This window comes from Sander lucioperca, chromosome 22, assembly GCF_008315115.2.
Source record: "Sander lucioperca isolate FBNREF2018 chromosome 22, SLUC_FBN_1.2, whole genome shotgun sequence".
In the NCBI taxonomy this organism is placed as follows: domain Eukaryota; kingdom Metazoa; phylum Chordata; class Actinopteri; order Perciformes; family Percidae; genus Sander; species Sander lucioperca.
In genome coordinates, this window is record NC_050194.1 from 23,248,590 (window position 1) to 23,267,929 (window position 19,340).

Genomic DNA, 19,340 nt, shown 5'->3' on the forward strand with positions numbered 1-19,340 from the left:
GGAGGGATTCTTTGTATTTACGTTCCAGATTGGCCAATAGGAAGCGCTGAGGGGCGGGGCTAGTGAATGGTATGATAAGAGAGGCTTTTATTATATAAATAACTAGGTGATTAACTGAACACCCAAGTTACAAAATAATGTTCCTGGGAATAGGAATATACTGATAGTGTTAGAAAATATAAAAGCACACAACGTGATCGTTTGATTTCTGAGAAGGAAGGAGAAAGGCTTTGCTCCAATTGAAAGTTAAGCAAAAGGTTTAATAAACAACATGGTGAAAACTGACATGACAAAAGCAAATGTTACACTGCAGCTGACAGTGGACTGATCTACGTTTCTCCCTGATGGAGTCACATAAAAACAGTCATGTGACTTGACAAAATACAATACATCATAGACAATACATGTACAACACTGTAAGCAGTGGACTGCCAAACATGCCTCCCCTTCGGGAGACACATTCAAACAGTCCTTAACCGTTGTGAAGTCTCCAAATTTATCCTAAGGAGCTGAGGATGGTTCCTCAAATTAAATCCCTCCGTATTGGTCAGATGTCTTCAAAGGAAAAAGTGTCCCTAATCCAAGACAGTGTCAATTGTTTCCAAACTACAGGAATACTCATTCTTTGTCTGGCCCAACAGGGGATGGCTCTCAAAGTTGATTAAACAATAGGTCTTCCAGAGCTTCTACCTTTATGCTAAATAACAGACGTGACTTATTCAATTCTTTAGAAGCTAGGGTTTGGGGTGAGGATTAGGCTTAATCAGCATTGAAACAATCATTTTCGGCTCAGTTTCAGTGTCACTCAGTCTCACAGCAGTTTACATTAAATAAGTTACATTTTTGACCTAAAAGTATATTGTTCTAAAACATCACCAATGTTTTAACTTTTTTATAATCAACAATAGCCTACTAATTTAGGGGAGGCAGTAGCTCAGTCTGTAGGCAGTTTGTTTGGGAACCAGTTCACTTCCTGGGCACTGCCAAGGTGCTATTGGCAAGGCACCAAACCCCCAACTGCTTGGGGCAGCCTGTCCATTGACAGCTGCAGCCCCCTCACTCTGACATCTCTCCATTAGTGCACGTATAGGTATTGAGCAAGTGTGTGTATTTCAGGCCTGTGTGTAATGTGTGTAATAACAACAGAGTGAAAACATTGTAATGAATTAATTATAATTATTATTATACCTGGCTTTCCACCACATGTTGAACCTGCTGCAGGGATTTCTTCCCAGTCAGCCATAACAGCATTATTGAGGTCCAACAATGATGTTGGTGATCAGATCTAGCTCACAGTCGGCGCTCCAGTTCATCCAAAGGTGTTAGAAGAAGCCTACTTGATTGATCTCGTAAGGATACATTACATTACATTTGGATGGGGTTGAGGTCAGTGCTATGTGCAGACCAGTCAACCTTTTCTACACCAAACCGGGAAAACTATTTCTTTTTGAAGCATGGCTTTGTGCATGGGGCATTGTCATGTTAAAACAGGATAGGGACTAACACAAACCGTTGACACACAGTTGGAGATTTCCCTTACAAACATGAAAAAGGCACTAGACACTGTTGCATTTTGCACATAATTTAATATGCTGAGAAACAGATAAGATTTTCTTTCTTTTTGGAACCACAGAGCAAAGTTGGATGCACTTTATTGTCTTAAATGTCATTGTATTCTGTATCATTACGATTTATTTTCATTGGAATTAAACGGCCAGGTCCGTACCGTAAAAACAGTCCCAGAGTAAAAGTATGAATACTTTTGACTATATCTGACATGCTTATGAGCAGGTTTTAAGTGGTAGTGAGCAGGCTCAGTTTGGCTGAATTAGTGAACATTAACGGTTTTACTTGTTTTAAAATAGACATACAAGAGGCCAATTTGCTATCAGTCAAACAAAAGAGCTGCTGCAGCTGCTCAAGGAGAGTTTTTGTACTAAAAGGCTTTCTGTAGATCTGTTTTCATGTTGATTTTTATTCAATTCAATAAATTGCCGATGGGCTTATTCTTGGGGGAGGCCATGCAGTTTGAAGTTGCTCATAAACTGAAGGGAATTCCATCCACCTTCATCCATATCGGGATGATAACACAGTCAGATGCCCTCTGCTCCTTATTAACTTCCTCCTCCTGAAGGGCAGAAGCAGGGGTGATTCTAGGATCAGACTTTAGGGGGGCTCAGCCCCTTATGAGAATGTGACACAGATGCAGTGCCTTGCAAAAGTGTTAACCACCCCCCCCTGCTAAGTCATTTCATTAGCTGATAATCTCGGAGCTAGCCACTGAACAACAACGTCAGCTAATGTTTTTTGACACTATTAACACTAAACCTGACACTTTATAAGTCACAGTAATAACGACCCAATTTGACACAATGTTCTAACATTCAGCAATTTTAGTTGCTTACGTTTAAATTTGGGTTCTAATCTGCACCATGAAATAACCAACTTCTTCTCTGGCAACTACCAACGTTAAACTTCACAACCGTCTCCTGCTCTCCCTCTGACAGATCAGATAGAGACTCAGCCAAAGACGGGAGTCTGGCACAACCTCCTCTGATTAGCCAAAACTACGTCCCATTAGCATCCCATTGACTGCCATTCATTTTGGCGCCACTTTGACAGCGAATAACTTTACATCTGAAGCGTTTAAAGACTCTATTTGTCCATTGTTTATTTCTTAAGAAACACGACAATGTATAAAAGGCTCCATTACCTTGTATCTCACGTTATGGCTCCGTAGCAGACGTTTTTGTAAAAATAGGCTAACGATTGTGTCATAACCACGCGACTTACTGTCGCATAGTAGAGGAATTACCGCATAGTACAGGAGAAGCTCGCAAGCAGTTTCGACTCACATTAGCTGTTTAAGTTTAATTACTAATGTTAACTAGCATTTTAGTTAGCAATAATTAGCATGTGCCTATGTTATCTCCTTACATATACCTACGCTCTCCATCTCTGCAAGATTGGGAATGATTGAGATTTCTCTTGGCACAGCTACCAGAAGACTTACAACTTTCAGACAGGTTGCTCACGTCACATTTACGTCGTCTCTCTCAGTTGGAGACTGCTCAGTAACGCTCAGCGCTCACCGGAAAAGTACTTCTAATATCCTTCACTGGTTTCCGTCCAGAGCAACGGGATCTGTTGGTCCATTTTCTATATGTCTATGGTTACAGGTGCATAGCATCGCCGACAGCGACACAGGATATTTAACCTTTTTCAAGCCCTTTGAACCTGTAATTGTTTGTCCTCTGTCACTAACAAGTTCGCAAACTTTGAACTTAACTTGAACAAAACTTTAAGCACTAAAATTGATTTAAAAAAAACTAAAAATATTGTTTTTTATTATTATAATATTATAATAATTAAAATATTATGTATTTCAAGCCCCCGTAAAAAGGTCTAAAATTGTTAATGGGCAGAAGTTCACCGTCTGTGAATGATCCACTGGAAGCTTGCCACCTATGTTTTGATTAGAAATTCCTTAGTCAGGGAACACAGTGTCCTGGTCAAATCTTCCATTACATAAGCAGCAGCTGTGTCAGTACAGTTGGGATTGTCCTTATAAAGCCAGTCTGTCGTGCCTCTTCATCAAAACATTAGTTTATACCTTTTGTACTTTGCACGAAGGGCGATAAAAACCTGAATTTAATATTGCAGAATGATCTGCCCCCACAAAATATCACGGCTCATTTCAGCTTTACCAGCTCACAGCAGATAATATGCTGATCCCTGCTAGACAATATCCAAACAAGTATTAGTCATATTGTTTTCAAATGTCAGCTGCTTGGCTTTGTGTTGTACTATATCAGCTACAACCGTGCTCTTAATCTTCCAGCTCAAAGTATTTTGAGCAGGACACCTGTGATACAAGATATCAGCATCTTTTATATCCAGGTGTTTTTTTATTGTTTTGCTTGCAGTACAGTCTGGATTTAAATACCTTTGAGTCTGCAACAGAACGTGTCACTTGTCACGCAACACTTTAAAATCTGCCAGTCACAGCAAAATATGTCGTCCTTCAGGCAGATGTGTCCTCTGAAAGAGAGTACAGGGGGTAAAAAATGTGTCAATCAACTGAAGGAGCTCCTGCTGGGAAAGAACAGGCTTTGGTCAGCAGTAGATTTATTACCTGGGTTGGAGATGTATTTGTGTTTGGTCACAAGAAATTGAGAGCAGTAAAGTAAAGACATGGCCTTTATTTAGGCCAGTTCATTTCATATTTGCTTAGGGCCTATCCACACGGAAACGCTTTTTGGTGTAAACGCACATGTTTTGCATCGTTTTGGCCGATTGTCCGAACGAATTCTGTAAACGCACTGCCTGAAGACGCACTTTTTTTAAACCTGGTCCCAGGGTGAAAAAAATTCGAAAACGCCGCCCTTGTGTCTTTGTTTGGACGGCGAAGCCACATATTTGCGTATCGATTGTGTTTGGTTTCTTCTTCTACTGTCTGTTTGTATACAGCGCAATTTCTTCAACCAATTGAATTTCTGTAGCAGAAACAGCGCCACCTATAGGCCTGGAATATGAAGTAGCGTGTTGAGTCATTTACAAATGGATCCGTTTGGACGCAAATATTCTTGAAATGATGCTAGGGAAGACGGGGGGGAAAAAGATTGTTTTAGTACATGTGGACGTGGCCTAGAAGGCTTTCTTTCTCACTGCAGTTTACTCCACACGCATGTGAAAGTAGGTTTTGTGATTGTTTCTAATCATCCTTATTTACCACCCTAATATATGTGGAGTCCAATTTCTCCAAAGTTTGTACTCCCATCAAATTTGATGATACTCCATTTGATTTGATTTGAAAGGGCATTTTCTAAGCTTTAAAGTGGTCAACTGTAAAATGTCTTGGCTATTTATTTGTGTGACACAATGCTAAGGTGCATGCACTGCAATTCCCAGATGTCTAATGGGTATTGAGCAGTGCGGTCAGACCTGTTTAGTCTTTTTCTAGGACTTAATTATGTTGATTCAGGTTTTGGTAACTCTCTTTTCCTGATTGTATTCCACGTTATTATTCTCTTCTTTGCTTGATCAGTCGCTCAGTTAGTAGCTCAAGTATTTCTCAAGCAAAGTACTTATGTACAATTTTGAGGTACTTGAGTATTTCCATTTAATGCTACTTGACACTTCCACTCCTCTACATTTTTAGAGGGAAATATTGGACAGATACAAGTTACTTTGCAAATTAAGACTTTAAAACATATGAGAGCTCAAAATATGATGCATTGTTTTAGATGAAACTATACCAAGAAGTTAAAGTTAGTTCCACCTCGACCTACAACAACATTAAAAGTGCTATTTACACATTAATGCATCAGTGACTAGAAGTAATCTGCCAGAGTGGTGTCGGCGCTGATACTGCCCTTATTAAGCAGATCAGGTATCAGCCAGAGATGACTGATCCACTTTAAATACAGTTTCTTTATCAGCATCTTTAGAAAAGTTAGTGTTTCCATTATCAGTAACATTCATTAAGTAACATTGGGCATCTCACTGATTCAGGTCTTTGCACCACAGCAAGGTCCGGCTATCGGATATCTGCTGAGTATTTCTTTTTCTTTTTTCTTTCTTTTTTGTTATCGGAATTGGCATTGGGAGAGCAAATGTCTAATCAGTACATCCCTAAATACCAGGGGTTGTTTCAGGGTTGCATAATGATGCATAATTTCACTTTTGATACTTTTAAGTACATTTTGCTACAACCACTGGATAGTTTTCCTCGTCATTATGGCTTTAATTGTGGCCTTTCAGTCGCCAATAAAGAGTAGCAGCACATTTTTTATGAATCCACAACAGATTAGAACTCTTTTCATTCTATAAGTTTAATTTTATTCTGTTGATGCCTGAAACTGCAGGCTGCTGGGGTTTAAAACAGACACATCTAGTGAAGAGTGCTTAACAGGTGAAGGGTTGGGGGGAAGAGGGGGTAGTTGTTGGCTGCACCCAGTACTTTTCCGCTCTCCATCAGCATGCATTCCTGCCAGTATAGTCCACTCCTATTCCCCACTGTCAACAAACAGCTGGTATATCAGGCCTAACTGTTTGGGCATTCTGTCAGTGTTGTATTGATTGAAGAGTGTGTAACTGGACAACAACTCCAGTGGAAATTTCCTCTCGCTGTGGGCCAGGGGGAGCTGTTGATGGCCCATTAGGCAGAAGTGGTTCCTAGAATATTCAGTTTACAGAGTGTGACTTCATCATAACACTCGGTTATGTTGTAACCTTGGTTCTCTGAGTGAAGGGACTATCTATCCAGCTGTAGGCCGCTCAGAGACGGTTCCGATCAAACTATCAGTGATTCTTCCACGTACCTGAACTCAGGGGGATCATCCCCGTACATACAGTATGGAATATGTACCGGTGGAGAGAGAGAGAACAAAAGAATCCCCCTGATTAAAGTGGAAATCAAATCTTCTTACTGAACTCTATTCTCACTCATTACACGGTCCTGCTTACAGTCTGCTTCCAAAAGACCCAAAACATGTAATAATTAATCAAGCCCATTGCATTTTCACAATTTGTCTGGCCAGTGCAATCATTAGACATTCACAGTGTGTTTAGTTCCTTTTCATGAAACAACTGACAATGGCAGCGCTATATGAATGCAGATTAGAGAAGACGTTCCACTAATCAAGCATATGAATTGAACTTTTAAAAAGCAATTATTATCATTTTAAAAGAAGCCGCTGACAGCCAACAATGAAAAAGTTTAAATGAAAGAAAAAAAAAAAACTTGAACTATGTTTCAACAAATGTTTTAGATTTTTTCATGATGTATTCCCTGCCTAGCCTACTGAATCAGATGGAGCTTCTGTAGGCCACGAGGTCACTTTCTTATTAAGACCTCATACTGAAATGCTAATACAATAGGAAAATGTCTAAATCTTTTCTTCTTCATACTCTGTTCGTTGGCAGACAACAACATGGCGCATCACAGCCAATATCTTGGCAGCTCTTTACTGAACAGTATTACAACACTTCCTGAAAATCAACTCACTTGTGTCTTTTGGACAGTTTAGAAATCTGGTTATAAACCTGCAAACTTCTACTTGTGATTGCTTCACAAAACTGTACTTTCTTTTGCATCCTCCTGTTCCTAATTTATTTATCAAATCTTGAAAATCTTTCCAATTCAGAGAGTTTTATTGATTTTCTATTTTCTTATGATGGTGTCGCTTCATTTCTGTGTTGTTAGTTGTTTTTGTAATTTGACTCATTGCCGTTGTGAATGAGGGTCTCCCCTCAATGATCTCTTGAGTATAAATAAAGGGTTGAATGAAAGAATCTCAGCTGTTTAAACCTCCGTTCTGTCTCTTCCTGCTCTCTGGTTGAATGAAGCCAATCTCAAGATTTAGTTACACATTTTACTCTTCTGTTTCTCTTGTCAGAAAAATAAAACAAACACAAAAAGTGATTTGATTGCTGCTAATGAATTCTACCTGTTAACCAGGCATACAGTCATAGAGATATTAGTCAAATTACTTGTTTATGAAGGCAAAAAAAACATAAATAAGGCGTAATGGCAACAGCTGTGTACTTACTTACTAGTTACTTTCCACCGCTGTCAACATGATCCTGATCATTCCTGCAAAACAATCACTGACAACTAATTTAATTTCTTTTCTATACAGTATCCACTCGTGCCAACTAAAGCATAATTAAACAGTTTTAAGGTTATGTTTAGGCACTCAAAACACTTGGTTAATGTCTGGTAAGGATGGTCGTCTTGGTTAAATGTTAATAAAAGTCAACGCTGACTTGTAACAGCACACAGGGCATGTTCACTTTATTAACATTTAAGCAAAATCATGATTGTTACCTAAGCTTATTCAAAAACCCAACAACACACAGGACTCATGACGCGAATCCAGCTCTCTGGTGTCAACGTCCTGCGCTTTGTACGCCCACCATCCGTAATTCTTAAAAAACTAAATTTCTAGGAGACAGTGTTGCACAGAGAGAGTCAGAATTTCACAGGAGAGTGGTGGAGCGGGACAAAGTGATGTGAAGGATTTGACATCAGGATGAATATTGAATCAAAAGGTGAAAGAACATCTGAAAGAACACTTGGCTCTTTTGCTTTAAATACCTTTATCTGTACATCTAGTTACGCGTGTCAGTTGCAGATTATTCAAAAAGCTATTAGGAACTGTACATGTCTAAAATCTCTACTTTTAACTTGTAGCTTTGTGTTGCGATTAATACGTGTTCAACTCATTGTCTCTCTGTCAGACTGACTGTCCACTGATTGTCAGAGATGTTAGAGGGACAGTTTGGATATTTTGAAGTGGGGATGTATGAGCTACTTCTCCATAGTCAATGTATTAGCTACAGTAGATGGCAGTCACCGCGCCCCCAGTTTGGAGAAGCAGACAGGAGTACTGACACAGAAGCTAACCAATGTCCTGCTGTGAACGGGGGCAGCAGCTAAACGTGTTCTAGACACCTACAAAAGTAGTTTCAGTGTTCGCTATATTTAGAATATTTTCACCGCTTTACCTTGCTGTCCTTTTCCGACAGGGAACTAAAGCTCTTATCTAAGCTCTCCTCAAAGCCACCAGACTCCTTTGAAATAAACAGCAATTTTACCTCACTGAAACAAGGGAGTTTCTGGTCAATCGCTGCCTCGATTAGTTAGTTAGTGTTATTGTGTGACGTTTGGGTTTAGAAAGGGTTAGGAAAAAACAAAACTAGCACACAAACTAATTGATCGAGGCAGCAGCAGACCAGCAACTCCAGTGTTCTGTGAGGTAAAGTTACTGTTTTTGTCAAAGGAGTCTGGCGTCTTTGAAGAGAGATAACACCTTCAGTTCCCAGCGTAAAGGGCTGTCTGACAGCAAGGTAAAGCGATGAAAATATTCTAAATATAACTTACACTTACACTGATATATATATATATATATATATTTGAATTTAAGATACTCCTACAAATGTATCATTGCACTGTAGAACACTGCACCTAAACATCAAGTGAAATGTTGACATTTAAATACAATTTATTTTTTATTTTCTTAAATCTATACCAGTCACTTTCACCTGTAGTGTTATACGTAGCATTGTAATTATTAATCATTTACTGATGGGCTGGTTCTTGTTTCTGGGCAAAATTTCTTTTACAGTAGACATAATTTGGTTGCACTTAGGCTCAAGAGCGATGTTTCAAAAATATTTCTCTTCTGCCCACATGTGTGCTGGATTGGTTTCAGTCCCCTGAGAAATAATGAATAAGCTGCAGTGAAGAAAATGTATGGACCAGTAAATTCATCACATCATAAAAATATGTAGGGTATGTTATATAAGGAACATCCACAAGTATGTGATTTATTTGAGGATGTATGTCTCCAGGGTGATGGTTGTGTGCTCTGCCACTGAAGGAAATCCCAATGTTATCCCTGTAATCAGAGGCTCAGAGTCTGAAAGGTTCAGATTCAGGACTCTCTGGCCTGTCAAATTCAACCAGGAACATTTCTTTGAATCAAATTTTGATCTGGAAGCTTTGTTTCTTGTGCTCATCTCATCTGTTTACTGCTGTTATATGTCTAAGGAGAAAAGAAACAATTAATTTCACAAGGGCATATCCTCAGAAGAGCACTTCCACAGCTTGATGCCCTGCCAGGAAGTATTTCCTAAAAGTGTTCTATTTTTTAAAAAAAATATCTGTATCTGGAATATCTGTATCTGGAGTATACAGCATACTTTTAATGGAGAAAACCTCATAACTTTATATGACCACTGAGATTACTATGCAATCCAAATCCAAGAATTAACAGCACAAACTCCAGGAAAACAACATTTTAAAATAGATAAAAAGTCTTGAATGTAACATTCATTTACAAAAGCATTGGTATTTAGTTACACTTACATCCACAAACAGCCCAGTTCCATCAATAATATTGAACTGTTTATGCTTTTTTTAGTCTCCTAGCTGAACAATCACTTTACTGATCAATAGAAATAGTGTTTGAACCTTGATATAACCTATTGCGCATAAACTTACATACATAAAACATCAAAGTGCATGGTGCCTGGGTGCATTTATGCATATCAGTTCATTGTATTAGTCAGCACGTTGTTATAAAATAAGACTTCATTGATCTCCGTTTCCAGCAGCACAGAGACAGGCTAAGAGGTAAGAACACACATAAAAGACTCAAATGAACTAAAATAAGAGATTAAAGAGACAGAGAGGTGCCATTAAAAAGCTATATATTATATATACATCACAATACTTTAGACTAAATCAGTAAAATGTGAAAAAATATGTGCAAAAGAAGTCTAATAGTGCAACTCCGGCAGCTATGAAGTGTCATAGATTTACAGTACTACATACATAATAATATAAAATAAAAAAAGAAATCATGTCATATATTATATATGTGCAGTAGACAGTAGTAATACAATACTATGAAGTATATAATACAAATTGAAGAGAAATGGCATATAATGTCATAATATAAAAGCATAATGCAGTGCTAGTAGCCTATCCTGGCCTGAGACCATAGTAGTGACATGAGTTATATAATGCAATATGAAACAAAATACTTAGATATGTTACTACTTCTATTATTACTACTCCCACAGCAAATATATTTATAACTGAACTCTATGCATGGTCTCTTCTCTTCTCTTCAAAAATAAATCCACATCCTGCACATGATCTAGAGGAGTCTGTTGTCGGTGTTTTGCTCTCCTGTCCTGTATGGAGTAACGTACACGGCCGCAGAAGCTGGTAATTGTGTCATCAAATTCTCAGATGATGCAGCTATCTTGGGCTTAATGCACAAGAATAGCACAATATCAGTATAAAGGAAGAGTAGTGAAATGGTGTAATAAGATCAACCATCTCCCAAAGGTCCAAAGGTAAAAGCCCGCAGTTATTCATCATGAATTCACGTCTGTCCTTAAAGGAAACTTGGAGTGTACATTGAGATATGTTGTTCCTGATCTCAACAAAGACTTCTTACCAAGACAGTGTTTATGGAGCTTCACATTCCTGAAGAGGATCATAAGTTTTAGTATTTTGACCCGGGTTGGTGACCTTCCTGTGCAGCTAAAAGCCTAAATACTTTGAAGCAGACAGTCTGGAAGATCACAGGAGTTGAGCAACACCTTGCATGAGTAGGATGTTTTATAACATGCTGGTAAAAGTGACTCTGACCAAGCTCATATTCTGCACCCAAAATATCCCCTTTTTCCATTAGGCTCTGGTATAGTCCATATTGGTTAAAATAATAGTTTCTGCCATCCAAGCAGAGAAAATAAAGGTCATATTATATGGGGTAGTGCAGTATGATGACACATAATGTGTCCTGACTGCAGTGGACTGTATGTAAACTGCCAGAGTACTTGTACACTGTATGTATTTATTTATCCAATGTAATTGCTCTGTGGGGACACAACGTTAAGTAAATAATTACCTACACTATATGGCCAAACGTATGTAGACACCCCTGCATACACACTTTCGTGCACTTTTGGTCTGGGGCTGTTTGTCATGTTTGGGCACTGAAGGGAAATCTCCAATTTGTGGCAACAGTTTGTGTTTACCCCTTTCTTCCTCCCTGTGCACAAAGCCAGCTCCTTAAAAAAATACTGTATGTTTTCCCAGTTTGGTGTGGAAGAACTTGACTGGCCTGCACAGACACCCTTTGGGATGAACTTGAACACAGACTGAGAGCCAGAACTGATCACCCAACATCAGTGTTGGACCTCAATAATGCTCTTGTTAATAAATAAATGGGAGAAAATGTTTGCAGCAGGTTCAACATCTGATGGAAAGACTTCCCATAGGGTGGATCTTGTTACAGCAGCAGATTAATGTCCATGGTTTTGAAATGACATGTTGAACAATCACATATGGGTGTGCAAATACTTTATACAATACCACATATAACATATAATACCACATTCACATATTTTTTGCCACGTACTGTATAAATGGTTAAGAGAATCTTCCATAGGTTACACTGAAATTAACAGTGGAATTATTCATGTTAATGTAGGAAGATGTCTAGTGTAGACAATAAGAGTGGCTGTAAAGGATTTCAAGTCTTTGAGAAATAATTTGGAGTATAAATTAAACATATTTGAATATTACAAAAAGAAAAAGAAAAAATGAAAACAATTGTTTGTGGTCACTAAGTACAAGCCATCTAATTATAAGATACCAAATACAATTTAAAAGATACAATAATAAAACACCCAGCTGGGACAACTTAGTATATGTGCAAGATCATTTTCAATGTTCACTTCAGAAATAAAGATATTTATGCAAAAACACATTTTTTTTTTCTGACAAAGTAACAAAGTAAGGATGAGAGACAATGATTTGTGATCATCAAAACAAAATTAACTAAAGAGACATCAACAAAACAATCATATCTCATTCTTGGCACCGGAGGTTATGTGCACCACAAAAATGGGGCATTGACCAAAATTAGGGTCAAATATAGACCATTTTAAATGGTCTCTCCAGTCCCTGGGTCCGTGTACTTGGTGGCCAACGGATTTTCGTTTTGAAAGGAAAAAAACAAAAACGAAAAACGGCCAGTTTCCCAATTACCATTAGTAAATAGGAAAACAAAAAACGGAAAACAACCCATTATTCATTTTTTGTTTTGATATTAGAAAACGAAAAACAATCTCGTTATCCGATTGTCTTTGATGTATTTGTAGATGGAACTCGGAAATTAAAATACGTGTGTATAAGTCGTATTCCTTAATTTTGCATTGGTATTTTTTCGTGACCCGGAAGTTACTCCCGCCACGCCAAGACCCGCCCTTCAATAGCATTTATTGGCCAGTACCGCCTGTAAGATCCGTTCTGTGCATGCGCATAATTAACTAACAATGTCCATGTGCGATTTACAGTCTATGTTTGTACCATGTGTCAACCATGGATGTATTAAGAGAACACTTTAACACTTTACGACCAAACATTACAACTTTTTTATTAAATCTTTTTTTATTAAATCTTTATTATACAATAGGGTTTTTTTGTTGTATAATAAAGATCTACGAGGTAGAGATGGAGTGACCCTGCCCGGAGGAAGCCCGGGGCCCCCGTCTGGAGCCAGGCCCAGATGGAGGGCCCGTCAGCGAGCGCCTGGTGGCCGGGTTTGCCACGGAGCCCGGCCGGGCACAGCCCGAAAAAGCTACGTGGCACCTCTCTCTCCAACCCATGGGCCCACCACCTGTGGGAGGAACCGCTGAGGTCGGGTTCGCTGCCACATGGGTGGCAGTGAAGGTCAGGGGCCTCGACGGACCAGACCCGGGCAGCAGACGCTGGCTCTGGGGACGTGGAACGTCACCTCTCTGTGGGGGAAGGAGCCGGAACTTGTGCGGGAGGTGGAGCGCTACCAGTTGGATCTGGTGGGGCTTACCTCTACGCACAGTCTCGGTTCTGGAACCATACTCCTGGATAAGGGTTGGACTCTTTTCTTCTCCGGAGTTGCCCAGGGTGTGAGGCGCTGGGCGGGTGTGGGGATACTCACAAGCCCCCGGCTGAGCGCCGCTACGTTGGAGTTTACCCCGGTGGACGAGAGGGTCGCCTCCCTACGCCTGCTGGTTGTGGGGGGGAAAACTCTGACTGTTGTTTGTGCGTATGCACCAAACAAGAGCTCGGAGTATTCGGCCTTCTTGGAGACCTTCAATGGAGTCCTGTATGGGGCTCCAGTGGGGGACTCCATAGTTCTGCTGGGGGACTTCAACGCGCACGTGGGAAATGAAGGAGACACATGGAGAGGCGTGATTGGGAGGAACGGCCTCCCTGATCTAAATCAGAGTGGTTGTTTGTTGTTGGACTTCTGTGCTAGTCATGGATTGTCTATAACGAACACCATGTTCGAACATAGGGATGCTCATAAGTGTACTTGGTACCAGAGCACCCTAGGCCAAAGGTCAATGATCGATTTTATAATCGTTTCATCTGATCTGAGGCCGTATGTTTTGGACACTCGGGTGAAGAGAGGGGCAGAGCTGTCAACTGATCACCATCTGGTGGTGAGTTGGGTCAGAGGGTGTGGGAAGACTCTGGACAGACCTGGTAAGCCCAAACGGGTAGTGCGGGTAAATTGGGAACGTCTGGAGGAGGCCCCTGTCCGACAGACTTTCAACTCACACCTCCGGTGTAGCTTTTCGTGCATCCCTGTGGAGGCTGGGGGCATTGAACCCGAGTGGACAATGTTCAAAGTTTCCATTGCTGAAGCTGCGGCGGGGAGCTGTGGTCTTAGGGTCTTAGGTGCCTCAAGGGGCGGTAACCCACGAACACCGTGGTGGACACCGGTGGTCAGGGAAGCCGTCCGACTGAAGAAGGAGTCTTTCCGGGATATGTTATCCCAGAGGACTCCGGAGGCAGTTGCAAGGTACCGAAGGGCCCGAAGGGCTGCAGCCTCTGCCGTGAAAGAGGCAAAGCAGCGGGTGTGGGAGAAGTTCGGAGAAGACATGGAGAAGGACTTTCGGTCGGCACCAAGGTGCTTCTGGAAAACTGTTCGCCACCTCAGGAGGGGGAAGCGGGGAACCATCCAAGCTGTGTACAGTAAGGATGGGACGCTGTTGACCTCAACTGAGGAGGTAATAGGGCGGTGGAAGGAGCACTTTGAGGAACTCCTACATCCGACTAATACGCCCTCTATGGTAGAGGCAGAGCTGGAGGATGATGGGGGATTGTCGTCAATTTCCCTGGTGGAAGTTGCTGAGGTAGTTAAACAACTCCACAGTGGCAAAGCCCCAGGGATTGATGAGATCCGTCCAGAAATGCTTAAAGCTCTGGGTGTGGAGGGGTTGTCTTGGTTGACACGCCTCTTCAACATTGCGTGGAAGTCGGGGACGGTGCCTAAGGAGTGGCAGACCGGGGTGGTGGTTCCCCTTTTCAAAAAGGGGGACCAGAGGGTGTGTGCCAATTACAGGGGTATCACACTTCTCAGCCTTCCCGGTAAAGTCTACTCCAAGGTGCTGGAAAGGAGGGTTCGGTCGATAGTCGAACCTCAGGTTGAAGAGGAACAATGCGGATTCCGTCCTGGTCGTGGAACAACGGACCAGATCTTTACTCTCGCAAGGATCCTGGAGGGAGCCTGGGAGTATGCCCAACCGGTCTACATGTGCTTTGTGGATCTGGAGAAGGCGTATGACCGGGTCCCCCGGGAGATACTGTGGGAGGTGCTGCAGGAGTATGGGGTGAGGGGGTCCCTTCTCAGGGCCATCCAATCTCTGTACGGCCAAAGCAAGAGCTGTGTCCGGGTTCTCGGCAGTAAGTCGGACTCGTTTCAGGTGAGAGTTGGCCTCCGCCAATTTGTCACCAATCCTGTTTGTAGTATTTATGGACAGGATATCGAGGCGTAGTCGGGGTGGAGAGGGGTTGCAGTTTGGTGAGCTGGGGATCTCATCGCTGCTTTTTGCGGATAATGTGGTCCTGATGGCATCGTCGGCCTGTGACCTTCAGCACTCACTGGATTGGTTCGCAGCCGAGTGTGAAGCGGCTGGGATGAGGATCAGCACCTCTAAATCTGAGGCCATGGTTCTCAGCAGGAAACCGATGGAGTGCCTTCTCCAGGTAGGGAATGAGTCTTTACCCCAAGTGAAGGAGTTCAAGTACCTTGGGGTATTGTTCGCGAGAGAGGGGACAATGGAGCGGGAGATTGGTCGGAGAATCGGCGCAGCGGGTGCGGTATTACACTCAATTTATCGCACCGTTGTGACGAAAAGAGAGCTGAGCCAGAAGGCAAAGCTCTCAATCTACCGGTCAGTTTTCGTTCCTACCCTCACCTATGGTCATGAAGGCTGGGTCATGACCGAAAGAACGAGATCCAGGGTACAAGCGGCCGAAATGGGTTTCCTCAGGAGGGTGACTAGCGTCTCCCTTAGAGATAGGGTGAGAAGCTCAGTCATCCGTGAGGAGCTCGGAGTAGAGCCGCTGCTCCTTCGCGTCGAAAGGAGCCAGTTGAGGTGGTTCGGGCATCTGGTAAGGATGCCCCCTGGGCGCCTCCCTAGGGAGGTGTTCCAGGCACGTCCAGCTGGGAGGAGGCCTCGGGGAAGACCCAGGACTAGGTGGAGGGATTATATCTCCAACCTGGCCTGGGAACGCCTCGGGATCCCCCAGTTGGAGCTGGTTAATGTGGCTCGGGAAAGGGAAGTTTGGGGTCCCCTGCTGGAGCTGCTACCCCCGTGACCCTCTACCGGATAAGCGGAAGAAGATGGATGGATGGATTTATTATACAATAGTCATAGCTACAAACATTCGAAACTTGTCACTGATCCAAAACCGTGTAGCGACATCGTTGTTGTGTTGTTTACGTTAATGTTTTTACCTTTAAACTTCGTCTTGACTAATAACCATAGACTGTCTATTATTAATGCGATGAAGTGTAAACGTACATAAGTGTCCTTTTGAAGATGGGATGACAGCTCTCCCAGCCACCACTGCTGTATACCACTATAGTAGCTACATGATAACGGCAGTAAACACTATAGTAGCTACATGCTAACGGTCATTTTAGCTGGCAATGTTGTTAAATTCTCCCCAATTCCGGGTCACATTCCTGCTGAAACATGTCCGATTGTGTAGTGTTTGGTTCAGAAGCCTTTATCTGTGATTTTTGACGTTAGAAAGTGCTGCTTCGTTCCACTACAATCTAACGTTAGCATACTCATAGCTAACTATTGTAGCTGCATGCTAACGCGACATAGCGGAGCATATAGCTAGCTATGTACGTATGTAGCAGGACTTTGTACCGTAAAAATCACCAATAAAGGCTTCTAAACCAAATACTAAACAAATACAAATACAGTAAAGTGACCGGAATTAGGGGTGAAATGTCCAGCATTGAGCTACATAATAGTTTGCTAGGAGTTAGCTGGTCTCTCACAGAGATCTCATTTGTAGCCCTGTTTTACCTGATACTTTCATAAAAGTACAAACACATAAAGTGAGAGGTATACACATGCTTAAACTTTATTAAAAGCATGGTTAACCTGAAGCAGGACGGAGTCATGACTTAAAACACCAAAGCAAGGCTTCTAGCTCAGGCTAGCTAGCGTTAGCAAATTACCTTCAAAGTTGCAAAGAAATGATGAAACGTAAAATTTGAAGCCTTTATTTAATTTGCTACATGGTGTTGTACTGGATGGCCGGACGACCCTCCATATATCATTAACAGATACTTTAGGCAACTCCAGCAAACACCTTGTAAACTTCATCTCTGCCATCATAACGGTCTACTGTCACTGTCTAATGTTTTCTTCCGGTAACCGGGAATGTCCAAACATCCTTACGCCAATGCGTGCATAGAGCTGTGAAGTTTGCCGGTGTTCGCGCAAGCGTAGAACTGATCAGGCAGTGCACAGAACGGATTTTACAGGCGGTACAGATCGGGTACTGACAAAGGAATAAGATTTATACACACATTTTAATTTCCGAGTTCCATCTACAAATACATCAAAGACAATCGGATAACGAGATTGTTTTTCGTTTTCCGTTTTTTAATATCAAAACAAAAAACGAATAATGGGTTGTTTTCCGTTTTTTGTTTTCCTATTTACTAATGGTAATTGGGAAACTGGCCGTTTTTCGTTTTTGTTTTTTTCCTTTCAAAACGAAAATCCGTTGGCCGCCAAGTACACGGACCTCCCTGACACCATATGTAGTTTGCCAATTCTCGCCACATAAAGACGCTGTTTCTTCACAGTCTGAAAAACAGAAGGTGTGAAGAGTGTTCATGTATAGAGGATATGGCCATTGGTGGAGCCATGTGGCTCTAAATGTAAGCTGTTGAACTGTTTGTGCCTCTCCTGTTGAGGACTCTGTTTTTCTGAGGTTGGCCATAATCTGAATTCCTAAGGGGACAAATATCGAAATCAGAATATTAGATACATGAGTCTTTTCTGCAGGTTGCTGAGAGATCCGTTGCCTTGGCTCTCCCTCTAAAATGCGGGGTGACTCAAGCATGCAGGAGACATAGATGTTCTCGTTAAAAGAAGAGACTGACGCTCTTATTCCCGCGACATCATCATCCTACACTAGTGGGGCTTCACGGTGTGCGATGTGATGCTCATTTCTGCAGAGTAGCAGCTACAGGAGGCGTGCTTGTCCCTGCCACAGGAGCACAGGAGGAGGACCGGAGCAGCGACCAGCAGGCTATTACCGAGCACCGGAGACACCGTGAAACCGAGCGCTTTATTTGGGGTGCTCTTCACCCGCCTCCCACACTCCCGAGCGATGGCATTTAAGGATCGATCAACGGGAGCGCGTGAGTTATCCTCCTTATACAATCCGTGCAATGTCTTTTTAATGTGATGGATAGAATGTGTGCTTAAGATACAGAGCGAACTGAATGTCAAACAGTCATTAATCGCAACAACAGCGTCGTTTTGAAACGAGTCCAACACACGGGAATGTAAGATTGAAAAAAAAAAAAAAAAAAAAAAAAAAGCATCATCTGCTGTGTTTATTTATTGTACGCGCAATTTATTTGCAGTGGCCACAGCTGATGCATACATCTCCTTAAAGGAGACGCGTCGGCGCTCGGCGCTTTGGCAACATCAGCATCCGACAGAGCGATGCCATGGCTGCAGGCAACCATCAACTTCAGCTCAGTGCGGATGGAAAGCGGTCAGCGAAAGTAGCCTACATCTGTCGGGTAGTTGTTCTCTGGCATGGTTTTATCACCGCATGTTAGTTTCCAAGTGGGGAAAAAAAAAATCAGGATACTCCTGTGCAAATGTATCAGCTGGACTGTACAAAATATATATATATATATATATATAAAACTTGGTTGGACTATGTTATCTAATATCTCCTGTAAAACAATAGGTTAATAGTGAAAGGAAAAAGGGGGTGCTCATAAAGCTGTTGGAACATTTTGTCTTGTAAATACAAACACTACACATCAGGCTAAATATCCATGCGTACACATTCATCCTTTCTCCTTATATTAAAAAAAAGCTTGCATAATATAGATGTACTGAACATCTGAATGATGATGTTTTACATTATTGTAGAGGTAACAGCTCTCAGGGTAGCCTTTTATGAAGACATCGCAGCTGAACTGGCAGTGTAGATCACTCCCTTGGATGATCATTTGAACGTTAATGTGTCAAAAGTAATAGTAAGCATATAAATACAAACATTCATTTCTGTATTGTTAGAACTTAAGACCTTGTGAGAATATTTAGAAATGTTAGGCCAGTAGGGGCTTTTTTAATCTAAAATGGTGTCAAAATGTAATTTAAAACACAGAATGTGAAGCTGGACTTTTTAAGGGAAAGGGGCTTGTGAACTGTTGGACCCTTCTGTGGAGTACCTACAGTTTTATAAGTATAATTTCAATGTTATA

General features: G+C 41.7%; 1 protein-coding gene and 1 long non-coding RNA gene across 3 annotated transcripts in view; one reads left to right on the forward strand and one right to left on the reverse strand.

The window, feature by feature from the left end:
• Positions 1-633: 633 nt before the first annotated feature.
• On the reverse strand, positions 634-17,714 carry LOC116061309. The gene is made up of 3 exons (XR_004107690.1): positions 17,704-17,714; positions 8,512-8,515; positions 634-734 (listed from the first exon to the last, which is right to left on the reverse strand). It is a non-coding gene; the product is annotated as an uncharacterized LOC116061309 (long non-coding RNA).
• Positions 17,715-17,758: 44 nt separating this feature from the next.
• Positions 17,759-19,340, forward strand: part of tbkbp1 (TBK1 binding protein 1) — a 60,046-nt gene continuing 58,464 nt past the window's right edge. For both annotated transcript variants that reach the window (XM_031315392.2, XM_031315391.2), the window contains exon 1: positions 17,759-18,254. The gene's annotated coding sequence lies outside the window, so the exon portion shown is untranslated. The remainder of the gene's footprint in view (positions 18,255-19,340) is intronic.